Genomic DNA, 23,947 nt, shown 5'->3' with positions numbered 1-23,947 from the left:
CCCCGCGGCCTCCGCTGGTCCCTGGAGGCCCTCCAGAGACTCTGAAGGGCCTCCAGGGACCAGCGGAGGCCGCAGGGAGGCCGTGGGGCACCCGGCGCTGGTCCCGGAAGGCCTTCCAGACCCTCTGGAAGGCCTTCCGGGACCAGCGCCGGCCAGCGAAGGCTTCCCCGCGGCCTCCGCTGATCCCTGGAGGCCCTCCAGAGACTCTGGAGGGACTCCAGGGACCAGCGGAGGCCGCGGGGATGCCGCGGGGCACCCGGCGCTGGTCCCGGAAGGCCTTCCAGAGCCTCTGGAAGGCCTTCCGGGACCAGCGCCGGCCAGCGAAGGCTTCCCCGCGGCCTCCGCTGGTCCCTGGAGGCCCTCCAGAGTCTCTGGAGGGCCTCCAGGGACCAGCGGAGGCCGCGGGGAGGCCGCGGGGCACCCGGCGCTGGTCCCGGAAGGCCTTCCAGAGCCTCTGGAAGGCCTTCCGGGACCAGCGCCGGCCAGCGAAGGCTTCCCCGCGGCCTCCGCTGGTCCCTGGAGGCCCTCCAGAGACTCTGGAGGGCCTCCAGGGACCAGCGGAGGCCGCGGGGAGGCCGCGGGGCACCCGGCGCTGGTCCCGGAAGGCCTTCCAGAGCCTCTGGAAGGCCTTCCGGGACCAGCGCCGGCCAGCGAAGGCTTCCCCGCGGCCTCCGCTGGTCCCTGGAGGCCCTCCAGAGACTCTGAAGGGCCTCCAGGGACCAGCGGAGGCCGCGGGGAGGCCGCAGGGCACCCGGTGCTGGTCCCGGAAGGCCTTCCAGAGCCTCTGGAAGGCCTTCCGGGACCAGCGCCGGCCAGCGAAGGCTTCCCCGCGGCCTCCGCTGGTCCCTGGAGGCCCTCCAGAGACTCTGGAGGGCCTCCAGGGACCAGCGGAGGCCGCGGGGAGGCCGCGGGGCACCCGGCGCTGGTCCCGGAAGGCCTTCCAGAGCCTCTGGAAGGCCTTCCGGGACCAGCGCCGGCCAGCGAAGGCCTCCCCGCGGCCTCCGCTGGTCCCTGGAGGGCCTCCAGGGACCAGCGGAGGCCGCGGGGAAGCCGCGGAGCAGCCGGCGCTGGTCCCTGGAGGCCTCCAGAGGCCAGCGCCGGTAGCGGAGAGGCCCGGCACTGGTCCCTGGAGGCCTCCAGAGGCCAGCGCCGGCAGCTCCCTCCCTCCCTCGCCGCGAGGCCGCCGCCGCAGGACTCCCCGCCGCCGCCGCCGCTGGATGCCGCCCTGGAATCAGGTAAGGGGGCCGAAAGCGGGGGGGCGGGGGGTGGCCTTCCTTTCTTCCCTCCCTCCTCCCTCCCTCCCTCCCTTCCTTCCTTCCTTCCCTCCCTTCCTTCCTTCCTTCCTTCCCTCCCTCCCTCCCTCCTCCCTTTCTTCCTTCCCTCCCTTCCTTCCCTCACTCCCTTCCCTTCCTTCCTTCCCTCCCTCTTCCCTTCCTTCCTTTCTTCCTTCCTTCCTTCCCTCCCTCCCCCCTTCCTTCCTTCCTTCCCTCCCTCCCTCCCCCTTCCTTCCTTCCTTCCTTCCTTCCTTCCTTCCTTCCTTCCTTCCTTCCTTCCTTCCTTCCTTCCTTCCTTCCTTCCTTCCTCCCTCCCTCCCTCCCTCCCTCCCTCCCCTTCCCTTCCCTTCCCTTCCCTTCCCTTCCCTCCTTATGTTCTTATGTGACACAGAGTGTTGGACTGGAGGGGCCACTGGCCTGATGCAACAGGGCTTCTCTTATATTTTTATGTGACACAGAGTGTTGGACTGGAGGGGCCACTGGCCTGATCCAACAGGGCTTCTCTTATGTTCTTATGTGACACAGAGTGTTGGACTGGAGGGGCCACTGGCCTGATCTAACAGGGCTTCTCTTATGTTCTTATGTGACCAGAGTGGTGGAGTGGATGAGCCATTGGTCTGATGCAACAGGGCTTCTCTTATATTTTTATGTGGCACAGAGTGTTGGACTGGAGGGGCCACTGGCCTGATCCAACAGGGCTTCTCTTATGTTCTTATGTGACACAGAGTGTTGGACTGGAGGGGCCACTGGCCTGATCTAACAGGGCTTCTCTTATGTTCTTATGTGACCAGAGTGGTGGAGTGGATGAGCCATTGGTCTGATGCAACAGGGCTTCTCTTATATTTTTATGTGGCACAGAGTGTTGGACTGGAGGGGCCATTGGTCTGATGCAACAGGGCTTCTCTTATATTTTTATGTGGCACAGAGTGTTGGACTGGAGGGGCCACTGGCCTGATGCAACAGGGCTTCTCTTATATTCTTATGTTACACAGAGTGTTGGACTGGAGGGGCCACTGGCCTGATGCAACAGGGCTTCTCTTATGTTCTTATGTGACGCAGAGTGTTGGACTGGATGGGCCACTGGCCTGATCCAACAGGGCTTCTCTTATGTTCTTATGTGACAATACTGACTTTGGTGGACCCAAGCACTGATTCAGTGTAAGGGAGCTTTGTGTTTGTGTCTTCTGGTGCAATTTTGTTCTCAGATCCTGTATTTACTTCATCAGTATATGGGATAAGGCACTTTCTCAACTGTGCTGCATAATGCAGCCTATTTATTTTGTCCTGTTGGCTCTGTTGGCTCTGTCTGCGCCACCTTCATCACTTTCGGGGTGTGGATCCCCCAGTGGGGTGGTCTCGTGACTCCCTCCGCCGGCTGTTTCTGATAGCCCTGCGCCCCCTCTTTCATTTGATATGTGTCCCGTGTGGGTGCCACCCTCCCCCCGGGAGATGCCGCAAAATGAGCCCCCTTGAGGCTTATGGCGGCAGGGCTCGGGGGAAGCGAGCTAGACTGCTGTTCTTTTGAGGGGTTATAGAGTGTTTCGAGCCCATCCCTGTGGCATCGGTCCCATCGTTGTGGGGCCCAGGGGGCCGGCGCAGCGGCACGCTGAAGCAGCCTGTCGGTCACTTCCGGGTTCCTGTCCTGCATCTCGACCTGTGTTATTAGTGACAGGCTGCTTCGGCGTGCCGCTACATGGGGCTGCCTCTGTACCGAACCCGGGAGCTGCAGCTAGTGCAGAATGCGGCGGCCAGGCTGTTACTTGGTCTCCCAAGATGGGAGCATATACGGCCAGGGCTGCGCGGACTGCACTGGCTGCCGATCGTATACCGGATCCAGTACAAAGTGCTGGTCATAACCTTTAAAGCCCTATATGGCCAAGGACCGACCTACCTGAGGGACCGTCCCTCCCCATATGAGCCCCAGAGAGCACTGAGGTCAGTGGGAAAAAACAGACTAAATATCCTTGGGCCAAAAGAAGTCAAACTTCAAAGCACCCGCACTCGGGCCTTTTCCGCTGCGGCCCCACAACTCTGGAACCAGCTCCCAGAGGAGGTGCGGGCCCTGCGGAACTTAGACCAGTTCCGCAGGACCTGCAAGACCGTCCTCTTTAAACAGGCGCTTATCAATGACTAAATTAATGTTTACCGCCAAATTAATAATGTTTACCGCCAGTATCAGATCTAGGAATGTTTTAATCATTGATTGGTTTTAATGTGAATTTTAATATGAATTTATTGTTTTATTACTGTGTTGTTCACCTTAAATGTTGTTAGCCGCCCTGAGCCTGCTCCGGTGGGGGAGGGCGGGATACAAATAAAATTTTACATTACATTACATTACATTACATTACATTACATTACATTACATTACATTACATTACATTACTGCCTCAGTTACAAACTACATGTGCTGGTGAGCAGACATATTTGTTCACTCATGTATCTGCCTCATTCACATATATTGTGAGGAAGATCTACTTTTTATAGTAAAAAAATGTGAGTGAGTAGAAAAGAAACCTGTCCCCTACTAATCTGAACTTCATATTTTCAACCACTTTTCTCCACGGTCTGGCTCACTTCCAGAGTTGGACTGTGAGGAAGGTGTTTGTCATTCCTACATGCTTCCCCCTCACCCATGTGCACCTTTTGTTATAAATATTATACCATTTTCCACACATACTTTATATGAATGGGCAGATAGGTGAAAAATAACTGTGGCAAGTCCTCAGCCTCCCTTTTCCTAAATAAGCCAAGTTATTTTGATCTCTGTTCATGAAATAAATTCTCAATTTCTGTATTTTTCTTCCTTGCACCTTTTCCAGTCTGAATTCATGGGTTAGAATATAGCCATTAGATTGAGAATAAGGTTTCCAGTAATGGGAGGGGTGGGGTAATTTACAATAATTTTCTCTTCCTGGTGCAGACCCCCCCCCCAGTTTGCCTCTCATTTCAGGGAGATCAATGGGCTGCATCAGAAGGGGGGGGGGGCAAGAAAATTCAGTTCCACTGATACAAATGTCTTGCATGAATGAAAAATGTAGTCTGGATCTAACCCCATATTTCTTGACTAAGACACAGTGAGGTAGATTCAACATAACATTTCTGCAGGCACTAGTTCTATCCATGGAGCGTGACTTTTGTGGTACCATGTCAGCCCAAAATGTGCCCCAAAATCCTACTGTTGGGAGACAGGAGACAGCCCCCCCCCCAAGAGCAGCATTTTAGAGGCCATATCAGGAGGCCATTGGGAGCAGAGAGCTGTGAAAGTCATGACCAATGGGTGCAGACCTTGCAGTCATAAAAACAGATAATCAGATTTACCCCAGTACCAGATATGGCCTCACCAATACCTTGGCAAAAGGTACCGCTGCTTCTCAATTCTTCTTGGAAATGTCCCATATAAAACAAGCAATAGTTTCCTACACCACTCATTTTCATTACTTTATCATAGAACTGTTACAGGTGGGAATTCATTTTTACAGCGGGCTTCCAAGTCACATACTCTACATGCTTCAGGAGAATATTATGCCAGGTGAGCTATAAGTACTGCCCCTAAATACTCCAGCAGTTACTCATAGGACTCCAGACTTGTAACTGTTAAAATGTTTGTAAGATGTTTGACAAGCAAAACCTTCCATATCTTATGAGGCAATCATCTCAGAGTGGGCTCTTGGACAATGAGGGCAAACTGTCTTAAATGAACAACTGATTAGCTTTTGGCTTCTTAGGGAAAAAACATAAAGTATATCATATTATTAATGGATATGGGGAGGGAGTTCCTAATAACTCTCTCTCTCTCTCGGCTTGGCTTCGCGAACGAAGATTTAGGAAGGGTGCAATAGTCCACGTCTGCTGCAGGCTCGCTGGTGGCTGACAAGACCAATGCGGGACAGGCAGGTCCGGCCACAGTGGCTGCAGGGAAAAGTCTGATTTAGGGTTGGTGCTGTAGCAGTGCGATTCTTCCTCAATCTCCTTTTGTCCTCAAGACCAGCTATGCGTGCGTTCTCAAAGGAAGAGACAGCCTGGTGGATGGTGTGTCTCCATGCTTTGCGATCTGAGGCTAGGTCAGACCACTGGTGATGGTTGATGCGACAGGTGCCAAGGGATTTCTTCAAGGAGTCCTTGTACCTCTTTTTTGGTGCCCCTCTATTTCGATGGCCGGTGGAGAGTTCGCCATACAGGGCAATCTTGGGAAGGCGGTGGTTTTCCATCCTAGAAATATGCCCTGCCCAGCGCATCTGCGTCTTCAGCAGCAGTGCCTCGATACTGGTAACCTCCGCCCGCTTGAGGACTTCAGTGTTGGTCACAAAGTCACTCCAGTGGATGTTGAGGATGGTGCGAAGGCAGCGCTGATGAAAGCGCTCGAGGAGTCGCAGGTGATGACGGTATAAAACCCACGATTCGGAGCCGTAGATGAGGGTTGTCATCACAACCGCTTTGTAAACATTGATCTTTGTGCCTTTTTTCAGATGCTTGTTGCTCCACACTCTTTTGTGCAGTCGGCCAAATGCACGGTTTGCCTTTGCCAGCCTGTTGTCAATCTCCTTGTCGATCTTGGCATCTGAGGAGATGATGCACCCCAGGTAGCTGAACTGCTGGACTGTCTTCAGAACTGATTCACCCACAGTGATGCAGGGAGGGTGATAATCTTCCTGGGGTGCAGGCTGGTGGAGAACTTCTGTCTTCTTCAGACTAACTTCTAGGCCAAATAGCTTGGCAGCCTCTGCAAAGCAGGACGTCATATGCTGCAGAGCTGATACCGAGTGGGAGACGAGTGCAGCATCATCAGCAAACAGTAGCTCTCGGATGAGTTTTTCCATTGTCTTGGAGTGGGCCTTTAGTCGCCTCAGGTTGAACAGGCTGCCATCGGTGCGATAGCGGATGTAGACACCATCGTCATCATCTAGATCTACTGCGGCTCTTTGAAGCATCATGCTAAAGAAGATCGTAAAGAGAGTTGGCGCGAGAACGCAGCCTTGCTTTACACCTGTGCCTATTGGGAAGGGCTCCGAGAGGTCGTTGCAGTGTCTGACTTGGCCTCGCTGGTCTTCGTGTAGCTGGATGATCATGCTGAGGAACCTTGGGGGACATCCTAAACGTTCCAAGATTTGCCACAGGCCTTTCCTGCTAACGGTATCGAAGGCTTTGGTAAGGTCAACAAAAGTCACATACAGAGCTTTGTTCTGTTCCCTGCATTTCTCTTGGAGCTGCCTGAGAACAAATACCATGTCGGTGGTGCTCCTGTTAGCTCTGAAGCCGCACTGGCTCTCTGGGAGGAGTTCTTCTGCAATGGTGGGCACCAGTCTGTTCAGGAGTATTCTGGCAAGGATTTTGCCTGCGATGGAGAGCAGGGTTATCCCCCGGTAGTTGGAGCAGTCTGACTTTTCCCCTTTGTTCTTGTATAGGGTGATGATGATTGCATCGCGAAAGTCCTGTGGTAATTTGCCTTGTTCCCAGCAGGTGACAAGTACTTTGTGAAGTGAGCTATGTAGTACTGTGCCCCCATGCTTCCAGATCTCTGGTGGGATTCCATCAACTCCTGCTGCCTTGCCACTTTTCAGTTGCTTGATGGCTTTAACAGTCTCTTCTAGGGTGGGGATCTCATCCAACTCTGTTTTCACTGGTTGAAGTGGGGTGAGGTGGATTGCTGAATCTTGAACTACGCGGTTGGCACTGAAGAGAACCTGAAAATACTCTGACCACGGGTTCAGTATGGATGCCTTGTCTGTGAGGAGCACTTGGCCGTCTGCACTACGCAAGGGACTCTGAGCCTGATATGATGGACCATATACTGCCTTCAGGGCTTCGTAGAACCCTCTTAAATCACCAGTGTCTGCACACAGCTGGGTTCTCTCTGCAAGCTTGGTCCACCAATCGTTCTGAATGTCTCGAAGCTTGCGCTGGAGGTTGCTACATGCAGCGCGAAAGGTTGCTTTTTTCCCAGGACAGGAGGGCTGAGCAAGATGTGCTTGGTAGGCAGATCTCTTTTTCGCCAGTAAATCTTGGATCTCTTGATTGTTCTCATCAAACCAGTCCTTGTTCTTCCTTGTGGAGAACCCAAGGACTTCTTCAGAGATCTGCAGGACGGTAGTTTTTAGGTGTTCCCAGAGTGCTTCTGGAGAAGGGTCTGTGGGGCAACTGGGGTCCTCAATTCTTGACTGGAGTTTTGCCTGGAAGGCAGCTTTAACTTCGGCTGACTGGAGACTGCCAACCTGAAACTTCCTCCAAGGGATACCTCCTCTCCTGGGTGTGGGTTTAAAGTGAAGACGGAGATTGCAGCGTACAAGACGATGATCCGTATGACATTCCGCACTGGGCATTACTCGGGTGTGTAAGACATCTCGAAGGTCTCTCTGGCGCACCAGAATGTAGTCGATAAGGTGCCAGTGCTTGGACCGTGGGTGCATCCAGGTTGTCTTCAGACTGTTCTTCTGCTGGAAGATAGTGTTGGTGATGGTGAGCTGGTGCTCCATGCAGAATTCTAGCAGGAGGCACCCGTTGTCATTGCAGTTGCCAATGCCGTGTTTGCCAAGTACTCCTTTCCAGGCTTCCGAGTCTTTACCTACTCTGGCATTGAAGTCGCCAAGGATGATCACCTTGTCCTCTGTAGGGGTCTTCCGTACGAGGTTGTGTAGATCAGCATAGAACTTGTTCTTTTCTGCAGGATCTGCTTGAAGGGTTGGGGCATACACACTGAAGAGTGTTGCATGCTGCTTGTTTTGAAGTGGGAGGCGCATGGACATGATGCGATCTGAGTGACCTGTTGGCAGGTTTTCGAGTTGGGAGGCAATGGAGTTCCTGACCATGAAGCCAATGCCAGAAAGGCGGCTCTCAGCCTTTGACTTACCTGACCAGTAGAGGGTATAGCCAGTGCCGTGTTCTTGAAGACTACCTTCCTCAGGGAAACGGACCTCACTGAGAGCTGCTATGTCGATATTCAACCTGAGAAGTTCGTGGGCAACTAGAGCAGAGCGTCGTTCAGGGCGACCACTGTCTACTGTGTCGAGCATGGTTCTGATGTTCCAACACGCAAGCTTTAGTCTTTGCACACTTTGTGAGGCAGGTGCATGCCTTTTCTTTGTTGTTATTTTTTGACCACAAGTAAGGATGCCCGTTGACCACGGCTAGCCAACTGGGGTGGAGGAGACGAGCTTTGTTTAGGCCACCTTTTCTAGGCCCCTCTCCATGTGGAGCAAGCAGTGCTGTCCCTAGATAAGGCTGCTTGGTCGTTCAGGGTGCTGCTGAAAGATGCTTTCGTCTCCGGGTTAGCATCAGGCGACCAATACCCTGAACCGCCTACATGCAGGATCGGGACTGTGGCTTCCAGTGGCACCTTCCACCTGCTGTTTCGCCCCTTGCCCATCGCTGCAGGACTTGATGCGTTGTGGGTTGTGTATGTGGATATGCCCTTCAGGCCTGCGCAGAGGCATTTTTTAGGTGAAGCGCAGTGTGCGCGGTACTGGCTCCACCCTTTCACCTGGGGGTCATCTGCCATGGCCCAGTAAGCCGGCAGCGAGTCCTCCAGGTGGTAGGTGTTACATTAACGAGCTCTATCTGCCCGGGTTTGATGTTAGAGTTTTCCTTCTCTTAGGCTGGCGAGGTTGGTGGGCCCAGCCTGCCCATCCGGTTATACCGCCGGACAATTCGGTCGCACCATGACGTAGCAAACTCTGTGAAAAACGGGGGGGGGGACCAGCGAGAAGGTGTTGCTACGGATGCAGTAATGCAGGAGAGGCCATTGCAGTGACCATCTGCCAGGCATAGCCAGACAGTGACCACGCGGCATTCACTACACCGGGAGAGGAGAGGCTATGTATTGCGCATACACTTTCTCTGGGGGGGGTAGGATACCCAGAGGGAGCCCCCCCGCCCCCCTCCTAATAACAAAGGGGGCTTTATTCACAGGTGGTGGAAATGCACCAAAATATTAACAATATTACTAAGAAACCCATTACTATAGCTTCTGAATTACATACACCTGAGATCTCAAAAGAACAATTATAATGTTTTGCTAATGTTATGGCTGCTACATTTACATATGCAAAGCATGGATGCTCATACTGAACCTTAAAAAAATTACCACTCATGGTAAGAGGGATAGTTTGCTTAATTAATCATTAAAAAGCTGCTACTGGAATGCAAGTTGTGAATGAATTTCAGAGTGCAGTTGTCTTAGACAATGTTAGAATAATATAAATAACAAATGGAAATGTTCAGATGTATTTTCCTATTATTTTATATGAGGAGTACTTTGATAACTGGAACGTAATGTAGACTTGTTAGTCAGAATGGACCCATCATATGTTTTTTCAAAGATTTCTACTGAAACACATCCTTCTGAATATTTTTTTCTAAATAGATATAATTTTAATGCTACTTGTTCCTGGATATTTGGATTATATTTATGATGGCTATGATATATTTTTAAAGAATTACTCCAGAGGTTACTGAAGTTGGTATATGTTAATTTATGCAAGGGGAACAGAATCTGGGTGTATCAGCCTGATAGCTGGCCCATAAAAGTTTTTCCAAAGCTGCCAGGTATGTGGTAGAATTTAGAACTTTTTTTTAACACAAAAGAAACTTTTTCTTCTTCTTGCCTGTGAACTCATCTCATCCTCGGCAAGGCATAGGCCTGTGAGGGTGTTCAAGTGTTTAACTGGGCCCACCCTAAATTAGAACAAGACAAAGGCAGATATCTGAATAAGAACAGAGTCCTTTCAACACCTCCTCTCAGTAAACTGAATAGTAGATAAAAAGGGGCCTGAGGAGAGTTTGGAGTCCATTATTTATCTATCCCCAGGGGCCCTTCCCCCATTCTGTGGTTCTATACACTGGACCAGATTGGGCTTTTAAATCCAAGACTGCAGGAGGGCAGAGCTGCACCGTCACAAGAGAAGCGCCAGAAACATTTGTGCTTCCAAAAGCATTTTATAGGCAGAGGGAGCTTACTCCCCTTTCTGCAGCCCATTGTGCATGGGGCCCAGGCCATAAGGCTTCAGCACTGCTTCTCTATCCCAGTTGCCTTGGCAACACAGTAAACTGTGCAGCTGCTGTGTGATATGCCTGCCATAGTCTGTGAACCCCATGACGATGACTCTTAGGCTATGAGCACCCACAAGATCCTAGTCAAGAAATAATATAAATTAACACTTTATGTAGGCTCCTGTGAAGGCCTTCAAAAGGTAAATCAGGCCTGTATACCTTACAATCCACTGTTGGAAAAACAGACATGTGCTTGACAACCCACCTGCTTTTCAGTCCCAGGCAGGCAGCAAAAAATGAGAGGTTTTAAATAAAAGAATAATAAGATTGTTTTCTGTTAGCAGAATAATATTTATTGATGTAATATAAGATTGTGGGCACACTGGCATTACAAACTTATATCAATTTTATACCAATGAAATAGGCCCAGCTTTCTTCAAAGAATCCTAGGAACTCTAGTTTGGACAGAGTGCTGAGATCGCTAGATCTGCCTCACAAAGCTACATTTCATAAGGTTCCCTGAGGAAAGTAAATTATTACTAAATGGATTTAATGAGACAGACCCCAGATAGTAGCATCACTTTCTGGGATGGATAGTGGCTTACCAAGAAAGTGAAAAGACAGCCTTGATCCTGAATTGTGCCAGTACCTTCAGGAGTAAGATGATTGGTAACTAGAGGCAAGGCATTTTCTGTGGTGGCCCCTCTGGAATGCTTTCTCCCTTGAGGTTTGCCTATTGCCCACTTTATTTTCTTTTAGGTACAAGGCCAAAATGCATGTTTTTACCCAGGCTTTTAATTAGGTAGTTTATCTTATCAGTGTTTAAAGTCTTTTTTCCTGTTTTATGGATAGTTTTATGCTGCTTATGTTCTTTGGCTTGTTTTTGTTTTTAATATTGTGATGCAATTTTAATTGTAAGCTCCCTTGAGTAGGACTCTGACGAGACAGCATAGAAATATCCTAAACCAACTGTCCCCCCCCCCCACCAAGGGGGATCCAAAGCTCACAACAATAATTTAAAAACCATCAAAATCTAATTGCCAGCTCATGCAAGGTCATATAGTGCAAGCCATGGGCTAAGACTCAGAGTCAAGGGTCAAAATAGGGTTGCCAAGTCCAATTCAAGAAATATCTGGGGACTTTGGGGGTGGAGCCAGGAGACATTGGGGGCGGAGCCAGGAACAAGGGTGTGACAAACATAATTGAACTCCAAGGGAGTTCTGGCCATCACATTTAAAGTGACAGCACACCTTTTTAAATGTCTTCCTTCCATAGGAAATAATGAAGGATAGGGGCACCTTCTTTTGGAGCTCATAGAATTGGACCCCCTGGTCCAATCGTTTTGAAACTTAGGGGGTACTTTGAGGAGAGGCACTAGATACTATACTGAAAATTTGGTGCCCCTACCTCAAAAAACAGCTCCCCAGAGCCCCCGAAACCTCCAGATCAATTCCCCATTATACCCTATGAGAATCGATCTCCACATAGGGAATAATGAAATGTTCAGCAGACGTCCCCCCCCCCCTTTCTGGCGACTCTGAAGTGAGGGATTGGCCTCTCTACTCACGAGTTGCAACCAACTTCTTCCAAGTAACACAGACACCCCATCCCAAGAGAAAGCCTTTCCAATCACAGACTGGAGCCTCCAGAGGGGGAAAGTCACATGGTGGCTTTGGGGGCGGGACTTCCCCTGCCAGCCAGCTGACTGGGGGTGGGAAGGAGCCTGGGAAAGCGGAAGAACCCCTGCTGGGACCGGGGGATTGGCAAGCCTAGGTCAAAAGCCCATTGGGTCTTGGCATGCAGAAACTTTAAACTTGGAGTCAGGAACAGCAAACAATGCACAGCTTCGATTTTACAGTTGGCAGCGATGCTCTTCCAACTTTTACAAATATTTTCTGAGGTTCAGGGATGCCATTTTAGATTGGATGGGAAGCAACACCCAGCGTGTTCCAAGAAACTGCTTAAATTCTGGAAGGTAATCTGTTTTAGGAGGATCTGCTAAAATTTTCCCTACCATTTTGCATTTCATAAGGACTAGGCAAAGAAGATGGCAATTCATTTTAGATTAGCTTGACTTTATCTTCACATAAGATTGCCCTAGCAGTTTTGCAGAAAAAAGACCTGTCCCTTTAACAGATGATTAATATGTGAAACAGGCAGGTGAAACTTATCAGGTATAGAGGCAAATAATATCTGGTAAATAACATCCAATTAAATCTCTACCATCACCTGGTAAATAGCATCCAATTCAAGTATCAGGCTCATGGCCTTTTTTCTCCTGGCAGTCGGTAACTCTAAGAACTACCCTCCATACTTCCCCTGTGCCCCACTGACCATTTGAATCATCAGTTTTTCAGGAATTCACAATGCAATATACAACAAGAAATGAAATTTCATAGGATGTTTGAAGAAATAGAGGCAAAACCAGGGGCAGACTGAGAAATAAAAATGGCCCATGAGGAAGCCATGCTGCCTGTCCCCTGTGATGTCACAAGTCAGGGCTTCACGGGCAGACCTGGCCAGCGACACCAATGAGTGTCAACTCACCTGTGGCCTGTTCCTGAACTGCTGCTACTGGGGTTGGGCTCCTGATGACTGGTGGCCCTCCAAGGCAGCGGCCCACCAAGAACTTTCCTTGTAAGCAGTGTTCCCTCTAAACTGAGCTAGCTCAGATTTTTAGCCACCAGCTCACACATTTTGGTCTAAACTCAGAAAGGATGACCCCAGAGCACACTAATTTATGCAGTAGCTTACCACTTTAATGCCAGCAGCTCACCACTTTAATACCAGTGGCTCACAAAGTAGAATATTTGCTCACAAGACTCTGCAGCTTAGAGGGAACATTGCCTGTAAGTTAAATGACCACTCCACCGGGCAGAACTCAAGCTTTCATCACAAAGTTTATAGGCACCAGCACTACCCTGTTCACAGAACAGTGGAGTGAAGAGAAAAGGCTTGGACAGCCTGCCCATTGGGCTTCCCTACCTACTTGCCACTAATTTTCAAATTTTGGCAAACAAATAGTTTTTAAAAATTCTTGAAATAACACCTCAAAAACTAAATTCTCCATTGGGGTTCAGATATGTTTGCTTGTACCTTGCATTGGGCAGTTTGTGGGTCATATAGTATTTTAATCCTGTAAACCTAATCATCAAGGCTTTTATGGTAGAAAAAGCCAAGCAGGGGCTCATTTGCATATTAGGCCACACCCCCTGACACCAAGCCAGCTGGAACGGCATTCCTGTGCATTCCTGCTCAAAAAAAAAAGCCTGCTAATCATACAAACATAAAAGAAGTCATGTTGGATCAAGCCAGTGGCTCATCCAGTGTGTCACACAGTAGCCAGCCAAGTTTAACCTCATTTGCCACATTGACGCATGATCCCCCAGCCTCAAGAGATCTCTCTGAAGCTCCTCATAGTTTCCTCTGGTTCTCACCATCTTGAACAATTCAGTGTTCTCTGCAGACTTAGCCACTTCACTGCTTACTCCCATCTCCAAATTATTAATGAACAGGTTTAAAAGCACCAGACCTCAGACCAAGCCCTATTGCATTGTTCAGTTAATATCTGGGGTTTTGCTATATGAGTATGTTTTTAATTCTCTGATCCAGTTTCAAGCCTCGGCAAGAAAGGCAGACTATAAATAAAGCAAAGAAATGAATAAATAGATAGGCACAATCTGCTCTTATGTGCTGTCTTTTCCAGTGATTGCTTGATTATGAAAATAGACTCTAATTCAGGACTCATACTTCATTGCAAGTGAAATTCATCTCTTAACCCAGATCACCACACATCTGCAAAAAGTGGGACAGACTTGGTCATCAATCTGAAGTTTTAAGCAATTCAGCAACAAGTTAAACATTCTTCAGGTGCTTGACTCAAGTGATAACATTTGAATAGATTTCTGAGCCATTAAGCGGGTTTAGATTTAAGCCTGCTAGACTTCTCCTAATTAGTACTGACACATGAAGCCATGGAGTTTCAAATATGCATATTTATTCCACGGGGAGTGGGTAATATTATTAATCCAGATTCTGTGGTATTTACATTTATAATTATAAAAAGCTTCTTGAAAATCCCAGACACTGGACGTACAAATGATTTTGTGAGCATCTGAAGGATCTATTGTACTCATCTGTTGGCATGTAAAACATGTTGCCACAGAGACATTATTAATACGTAGTGATGTGTTAGCATTTGATGACAAAATCATACAGCAGTATAACAGAAGGTGCAATATCACAGTAAAATAATTACAGAAACTATCAACACATTTTGTTTTCCCTACTCCTGAACTTGGAGAGCAACTGCAGTTACAGACTTGAAGTAGACTTGACTCTCACCTGTGAAAAGCCAGACAAGTTGCCTTTTCATAGGCTGAAAAATTTCTGTCCTTAACTTCCCAGCAACTGCAACCCTCTACAAATCTGATCAGGAGTAAGTCCCTGGAGAATAGATGGAAGACTGCAAGCCGCCTCTACTTCATTACTCCAGCTGGCAAAACTCCAGTGGACTTCAAGGTACCCAGGATGTCTCTCTCACACACTGTCAGTTAAATCCTTTTTCTTATTCAGTATCATGGCTTATGCTTGCAACATTGCACAGTGAAGCTGCTCAGACTATTTGAAATGTGTCAGTAAATCATGAACAAATCATCCTAAAATGTAAATTAAACTTTAATGCACATAGAAAACATCACACATGAGTGTGTATTTTATGCATGCATGTTATACTGAATGTCTAAAAATTGACCATTATCAGCATTCACATGTAAAACTGCTAATCCCAAATGAATTTTATAAATGTAGACTTTAATTGTTTTACAACTATAATTGTTTTCTAGATTAATTCCTTTTTTCCATATACACCATTATCATATGGATGCACATTTGTGTATAAAGGTAGCTTCCTGTTCATCCCACATAATTTTAACTATTTTCTCAAATAGAGTTGTATAGTTTAAAAATGAAATAATAAAAGAAGTATATTTTTGTCTGGAGAACTATGTTTGCTACCCAGTGTTTGTGCTTATGAAAGCAATTTTTAATTTAAAGCCATATTTTAAAACTAATTTCCACAATGTGAATTCCCAGATGAGGAATGATCATTTGTTTGTCAACTAATTGAATGTTTTTAAGGCATAATACATTTAGCCAGATGAACAGCAGCCATTTTGTCTACCTGTCCAGGAGCTTTATACATCTCCTGTCTGGGCATTTTGCAGGAGGGAAAGGGTAAGCTAGGCTACATTTTGCACCTTGCCAATGCTCAGTCAGCCAAAGATTAAGGTGACTCATAAATAGGATACACAGAAAGATAATAGGTCAAATTAAAACAAATACTATCCTCAGTGTTAAAATGGGTTTTAAGCTACTTTCAGGATGGTTTCACCTCAGATACTGGGAAAGCAGGGTGAAAAAAATGGAGGGCAGTGACAGTTCTTACCTGTGAAACCAAACAAGCCAGGGAAATTTCTATTATGCACCTGGTGCTCTTAAAACTCATGTTAAAAAGAAGGTGCAGGCCAAGAGAAATTGGAAAAAACTACTATTAGGACTCAGGGCATGTTTGAAAACAGGACATGTTTGAAACGCTACCATAGGGGGAGGAAAGTTGGTTGAAATACAGCAGATGGTTACATTCAGCAACTCCCTGAGTAAACTGGCCCAGTGAGATCACAAAAGTCTGTGCTTGCAAACTGTGTTTATTTGGGCTGCTATGTGTGTGTGTGTTCACTTTCATTCAGTTTCATTTCATTCCTCCCCAGCACTTTTTAAAAAACCTATTCCCTGCAACTGCTGTGTTGGCACTTCCCCACTATTGGGCAGGTTTTCTGACCAAAAACTCATTCTCAGCTGTGACTGAGCAGCCTCAAATAGTGTGAATTTAGTTATTATTAAAAAGAAGTAAGTCTATCCCACCCCATCATGAAGATCTTTTAGCCCAGCCCAGGAACTTGATGGAATAAGTAGGAGACTTCTTGTTTTCTCCCTTTCAAGCAGCACTTGAGACAGTATGACAAACAAGAAAAAAAAACAATTTTAACAGACAGGGATAGAATAGGTGTAGTCAGGGGTTGGAAATGCTGAGGTAAAAATTGTGGTTAATACAGATTATGTTTCTTTAAATGATCAAAATAGTGTTGTTGAGGCTTATTTTCATATATTCTTGGCTATTAACAGTGATAGGCATTTGGCTGAGTATTTTAGTTACAGTTACAATATTCCTTCATATAATTTCCTATGACTCTTCAGGTCCTGGTCTTTTTAATTGTGTACCTAGCTCTCCCTCCTTTTGGAAACCACAGTTTATTTCAATATCATGAGGTGTCCAAATTTGATTCCCTTTGTAACAGGACAGGGGTCTCGACAGAAGAAACCCCCCTGTGGAACTGGGCAGAAATTCTTCTCCTCAGAAGATACAATCTTGCTTTTGGCCTGAATGGGAGTTTCAGCATACCACCCAATTGCCCTTGCCAAAATCTCAATCCCAGTTCTGGTGTCTGTGTAAAACCGACTTCATCTTAGGCTAATGTTCAGTTCTGATACTGAATTCTTCCTCAGAACTGACAGAAAACAGTTAAGGCAAGGGGTCCTTTCCCTTCATTCCAAAAATGAACCTATGTGATGGATTCTGTCAGACTCACTGACCCCAACCAACTCTGTCAGAAGCTGACTACCCGCCTTCCCAAAGACCAATTGGCCGAAAGACCACAAAACAAAAGTCCATGCCCTCAGCACTTAGCTAAGTATATAGTTCTCCCCAGCTGGCATTGGCCAATCAAAAGAAAGAAGAGGAAGGAGCACCCTGTCAATCAAGCCCTCCATACCAGCAAAGAGTTAACTCTTTACCTTCCAGCTCTCTGAAATTACTGCACTAGGAAACCTGATGTCAAGACTTTTTGAGCAGAAATGCACAGGAATGCAGTTCTTTCTGGCTTGGCATCAGGGGTGTGGTCTAATATGCAAGTTAGTTCTTGCAAGGCTTTTTCTTTTAAAAAGCCCTGCCTGTTTTTAAGGGCAGTCTGTCACACTTTTCCTCCTCTTGCAGTAGCATTTTTTTTTAAAGCTATTCCTTGTAGCTGCTGTATGGCTGCAGGAAACCTGGACGTGAAGTTTGGCCTAGAGAGTGGGCTATTCAGATGCTCTAATGAGCGTCCTAGTGGATGCATCTGCCTAGAGAAAATAAAGCTGACACAGTGTGACCACACTGTAAGACCCCTGGCACTTTCTGGCACAGATTCATACAAGTGTGATGTGTAAAAACCAGGCTGCCTTCTGCATGCAAATCAGCAGGGCTGCATGAAGTTTAGTTTGTTGATTGCTTGTTGCTAGGATGATCCTTACTAGTTCAGTTACAGCAAGCAGCCTTAAATGTTGTATTTGGCAAGAGGCTCTAATCACTGTGCTTGACAAGAGCAGGACAAACAGTTGGGAGGACAGACAAAAAAGAGCATTTACTCATGTTGTAACCTTTAGTTGCCATTAGCAGTTAACCAGGTGTAGGCTTGTGTGAATATTTTAAGTCTAATTTAATTTAGCACTTGCATGAGGTGTATGCTATTTATAAGCAAGCAACACCAAATGCTTCGCTGGGACTTGCAGCAGGTGGGAGCCAAATTAGCTCCAAGTCGGTGCATGCTGTGCATAATTCAGAGTTTTGCTTCTTTGCCTTGCAAGGCAATGCTTGAAGACCTACGCTTGCACCCATCGGACAGAGTCAAAGAAATCAGTGCAGGTGAATAAGAGCTCAAAAGCTGTCAAATAGAATTAACACTTAGGAACAAGTTGTAAGAGTTATCAGCTCTCCACCTTGTCCTATAAAGTAAACCATATGAAATTTTTTTTTTACACCAGAACATTGTAAGTGGTTTAGTCCTGCTGGATGCCTCTCCCTTGCTGAGAACAGATTTTGGTACATTCTTGGGACACAAAGAACTGGCTTCTCATTGCCCATGGAGGAACCCTTGGAGAGCAATAACTGATGTTCTATGGTCTGTGACAGATGGGGGTTGTGTCTGGGGATGAAGATGTAGCTTCTGGCTTTAGTGCAGAGCAGTGTCTAGACGCTGTGACTTTTATTAGCTCTAATTCAGGTTGGAGTCATTCAGGGGCTCCAGCAGCGTAAGCAAAGTAACAAAACAGGGTAGGAGACAGGGACAGAAGGACGATGGCTTCAAACTACAGGAGTCATACCCACTGAAATCTTAGCAGTAGGGGACAGAGCCAGAACCACTGAGCTAGGGGGTAAATTAGATTGTAAACTGAACAGCAGAGCAAAAGCATCGGAGAGGACAATCAGCTAGTTTAAAGAAATTTAATGACTACTGGAGACACCAGGTCTAAAAAGTGGCTGATAGACACATGCAGAAAGATTCAGTCCAATGTGGTATCTGTCTTTATAGTATATTTTACAGTCTTGAATCAGATGACTCCTGTTTATGTTCCATGGAACATAAACAGGCATCTGACAGGAGTCTTGCTGAAGGTGATTGTGCAGAGAAGGTATGAGCGAAGAGCCATCTCTTCTTGGCTTGTTTCTCTACATATCCATGTGGATGTTTCATTTTTCTACAAATCTTTAAGGTAGCAGTTGTCAGGGCTTTTTTTCATCTTCTTTTTTTGAGGAGGAATGCACAGTTCTGGCTGGCTTGGCATCAGGGGATGTGGTCTAATATGCAAATAAGTTCCTGCTGGGCTTTTTCTACTAAAAGCCCTCTATGTGAAACAATGATGTCAGGGGGTGTGGCTTAATATGCAAATGAGTTCATCTCTCCCAGCTGATATGATTAGGTCTGCGAAGCCCCCCTGGTTCGGGCGGGGAATCCACATTGGGCCGGTGGGGGAAACCTCTCCCTACATCGCTGGCCTGATGGTGTCACCCAGAAGTGATGTCATCAAAATGGCGGCACCTGTACAGGGCCGCTCTAGGTGTTTCCTGGACGCTCTAGCCATTTGGGAGGGAAAACTCTGTGGTGCAGGAAGCTGGGGACTTGGCAACCCTAGATATGATTGATCTCTGCTGAGCTGTTGTTTTCCTTCCTGTATGCTGATAATTTAAATCTATAATTTCAGTTGATGGGGTGTTAACTGGCAGAGAATGACCAAGAGAGAGATCTTGGAGTCATGGTAGATAACTCACTGAAAATATCAAGACAGTGTGTGATTGGAATAAAAAAGGCCAACACCATGCTGGGAATTATTAGGAAGGGAATTGAAAACAAATCAGCCAGTATCATAATGCCCCTGTATAAATCGATGATGCGGTCTCATTTGGAATGCTGTGTGCAATTCTGGTCACCGCACCTCAAAAAGGATATTATAGCATTGGAAAAAGTCCAGAAAAGGGCAACTAGAATGATTAAAGGGTTGGAACACTTTCCCTATGAAGAAAGGTTAAAACGCTTGGGACTCTTTAGCTTGGAGAAACGTCGACTGCAGGGTGACATGATAGAGGTTTACAAGATAATGCATGGGATGGAGAAAGTAGAGAAAGAAGTACTTTTCTCCCTTTCTCACAATACAAGAACTCGTGGGCATTCAATGAAATTGCTGAACAGTTGGGTTAAAACGGATAAAAAGAAGTACTTCTTCACCCAAAGGGTGATTAACATGTGGAATTCACTGCCACAGGAGGTGGTGGTGGCTGCAAGCATAGACAGCTTCAAGAGGGGGTTAGATAAAAATATGGAGCAGAGGTCCATCAGTGGCTATTAGCCACAGTGTGTATATATGTGTGTGTGTGCGTGTGTGTGTATATATAATTTTTTTGGCCACAGAGTGTTGGACTGGATGAGCCATTGGCCTGATCCAACATGGCTTCTCTTATGTTCTTAAATCTAGGCATGGCCAGAGGCACAAGTAGAAGGGAAAACTTGAAAGGCTCTTGGTTCTTAGCCCATGGCTTGCAGCTTGTTGTATCCCTACATTAGCCAGTCCTGTGGGGATTGGAGCAACTTTCTTATGAGGATAGCATGGACAGCCTGGGACTTTTTAGTCTGGGGGGGCAGGGGGGGGAGAGAAGACAGCCAAGGGAAGACAGGGTAGAAGCTTCAAAGGGGAATTAAACAAATTTGTGGAGGAGAGGTCCATCAGTGGCTACTAGCCATGGTGACTGAAGGGAGCCTCCATATACAGAGGCACCAAATCTCTGAATTCTGGTGCTGGCAGACAGCAGCAGGGAAACGCCTTGACACTCCAGGGCATCTAGTTGGCTGCTATGTGAGGGAGAATGCTGGATTAGATGGACCACCAGCCAGTCAAGCAGACTATATTTAGGTTCTTGTGATCCAGGATTACTATCTTTATTATCTTTGTCATGCTTTTTATTTCAATTTATTGCACATTTTTCTGGTTTCTTTAAATTGCATTTTTGTAACCACTTTGGGTTCTCATCAGGAAGAAAAGTGGTATAACAAGTATCAAAATCAATCAATCAGTGAACATATGAACATATGAAGCTGCCTTATACTGAATCAGACCTTTGGTCCATCAAAGTCAGTATTGTCTTCTCAGACTGGCAGCGGCTCTCCAGGGTCTCAAGCTGAGGCTTTTCACACCTATTTGCCTGGATCCTTTTTTGGAGATGCCAGGGATTGAACCTGGGTCCTTCTGCTTCCCAAGCAGATGCTCTACCACTGAGCCACCGTCCCTCCCAGTAAATAAAATCAGTTGGCCTTGGGTCAGCCATAGCTCTCCCAGAGCTATCCTTGAAAGGGCAGCTTCTGGGAGAGCTCTCTCAGTCCCACCTATCTCACAGGATGTATGATGTGGGGGAGAAAGGTAAAGGAGATTGTGAGCCAGAGTGGAGGGCAGGATACAAATCCATTGTCATCTTCTTCTTACTTCCAAGTAAACATGAGGAGGCTGAAGTTGGTTCCTTATTCATTCCTTATTCACGAACAAATCACAAATGAGGAATGCATAAAGAGCTTGGGAATAAGGAACCAACTTCAGCCTCCTATAAACATGCAAGATGGAATTGTTGCTTAAGTGACAAGCGAAGGCAGATATTGATGCCCTGCCTTTTTGCATCACTGAATTCAAGGAATATGCAGGGTACCAAACAGTCTCCCATTGATTCATTGAGCAGACCCATACGTGTTTAAATTCAGCAAATTTACTGTATAATCTAACTGTATTTTTTGTCTGTTCTACTGTTAAAATCTTCAGGTTATAAAGTCACAGGCACAGAATGAAATTAAGACAGATGTGTGTATATATATATATATATATATATATATATATATATATATATATATATATATATATATAATGTATAGTGTATAAGATATATACATTATGTTTTTGTGCTTTACATTTTCCCTTGACTGGAGGTTCGCAAGTGCCCACTACATCTTGAAGCTGAAAAGGTAATACAATAAATGGCTTTCATTATGATCTGATCTGAGTAAAGTGAAATTTTAACTGGAGGTGAACTAAGGAAGAGGAATACTTCATGGGACTACTTTTGGGGGATCTTCCATTCATGCCAGCTTTTGGTGCCAAATAAGGTCAAATGTGTCCTTGCTTAAAGGCCATTTCAGGTGGTCTTTTTGTTGCCAAGCTATTTCTACAGAATGAACATGTCTGTGCTTCCATTTATATGGAGAAAGTCCCATCAGCTAGTTTTTCCTGGATGCTCTAGCAATTTGGGGGGGAAAACGCTATGGTGCAGGAAGCTGGGGACTTGGCAACCCTAGATATGATTGATCTCTGCTGAGCAGGTAAGTTTTGCAGCAGTTGTCACAGGAACACTGTGTGAACGTGACATACAGGGCTTTTTTTTTTGTAGCAGGAACGCACAGGAATGCAGTTCCAGCTGGTTTGGTGTCAGGGGTGTGGCCTAATATGCAAATGAGTTCCTGCTGGACTTTTTCTACAAAAAAAAACCTTGGTGACATATATACACAATTCATGGAGGGGGTGGGATGGGAGGAAGTGACTGCAGGAACCAGCTCTGAGTCCATCCTTTATCTAGTTACCTGCCTGTCTCCTCATGCTGTATTCAAACAATGTGACTTTGGTGACTACAATTCCAAGGATACTTAAAAGATAAGAGGAAGTAGAAATTGAGAAGAAGAAAGAAAGTAGGTGACCTGCAGGGCAATTTTGCAGGAAAAGTGGATGATGGCCTCTCTGTATAGAAATGCTGGAATAGCTGCAGTTAGTATTCAAGGTACCACCGGACTTCTTGCATAAGATATGGCTCTTGATAGACCTATTATCTGTGAATCTAATCGCCTTTTAAAGCAAACCCCCCCCCCGCAGATATTAAACCATCTGGCCCACAAAAACAGACACTATTTGGACCACCTCGAACACTCTACTGTGACTTGGAACCTTTCTCTTAATAGAACATCCAACAGTAACAGCTAAATAATAAAACATCGACTAAATCGGCAGCCACCCACCATTACTAATACATCAATATATTCCGCTATTAGATCAAAATAGCACCTAACATTGTTTTATGGTATTGTTTTCTATGCTTTTACCTATGATGTACTTTATATTTTTAAGTTATGGTTTATTAATACTGGGTTTGATGACCTTTGAATGTGAGCTGCCCTGAGCCTTCGGCGGGGAAGGTGGGATATAAGTTGAATAAATAAATAAACTATACTCATGGTTCTTGAGTGAATTGTCTGTCCTATTGCCCATGTCCCATAATACCCCCAAGTTGCAGTTTTGTGGAAGAGGAATAAACAGCTCTATCTACTTTCTCCATCCTATGAATAATTTTTGGAGGAACAGTGGAATTTTAGAAGCACGACTTAAAATGAAATACAAGGTACACAAGGTGCAAGTGTTTAAAAGCTGAAGGCCTTTAAAAAAAAATTAGTTTTCTCGAAGATCCTTCCCCAGTCCCGATATCTATATGCTGCTGCAAAATAAGCAGAGACACCTGCCAGAAAATTGCACAGCTATTCTTTGTGGAGCTTCATGCAAACTCTGTTGCTAAGTTGACACTTGCGAGGCTGAAAGGTGTTAATCTGCTTGTGTCTGAAGCCCCGCCTGCCTTCTGCTGTGACTACTTGGCCCTGCAAACGTGACTGTCATGTTGCCTTGGTCTTTAAATATCTGAACTCAAAATAGATGCCTGTGCAACATGTTAGGCCTGGCTCCATTGTTCTGGGAGACAGTGTTATTCATTTAGCTTCGGCCAGCTGCTCTCTATATTCAGCTTGGAGGAACGGACTGGAATTTATAACCAGACAGGCAGGCTCAGAGGTTACAGAGCTATTCTCTAAGCTGATAGGAATACAGCAAACAGACACCCACTGGGAATGTGTGTGGTCGCCACAAGAAAAAATGTTTGCAGAGTGGGGAGGTTTCCCCTCCCTCAATAAAAGATGAGATGAAACATGATTTTCAGCGTTAAGAGCCTGGCTGTCTACTGATGGTTGGACAAGGCACGTTCCACCAGGATACGATGGTGTGAATTGATATTTTTAATGTACACAGGCAGGGAAGTGCACTCTTGTTTGGAATGGGAAGTGTGCCCATAGGAGAGTGTTTGATCAGGTTTCCCCCTGGTGGTGGATGCACAAAGGTGTTTAAATCTTTGCTTTTGCCTACCAACCTCAACCCAGTAAGGGTCTAAAGCACACTTCAAATGTCTGATGAAGTGGGCTTTTAGCACATGCAAGCTTCCATTCTTAATAAAGCTTTTTTGGTCTTAAAGA

This window comes from Heteronotia binoei, chromosome 10, assembly GCF_032191835.1.
Source record: "Heteronotia binoei isolate CCM8104 ecotype False Entrance Well chromosome 10, APGP_CSIRO_Hbin_v1, whole genome shotgun sequence".
In the NCBI taxonomy this organism is placed as follows: Eukaryota; Metazoa; Chordata; class Lepidosauria; order Squamata; family Gekkonidae; genus Heteronotia; species Heteronotia binoei.
The sequence above is the reverse complement of the archived record's forward strand: the minus strand, read 5'-3'. Positions refer to the sequence as shown.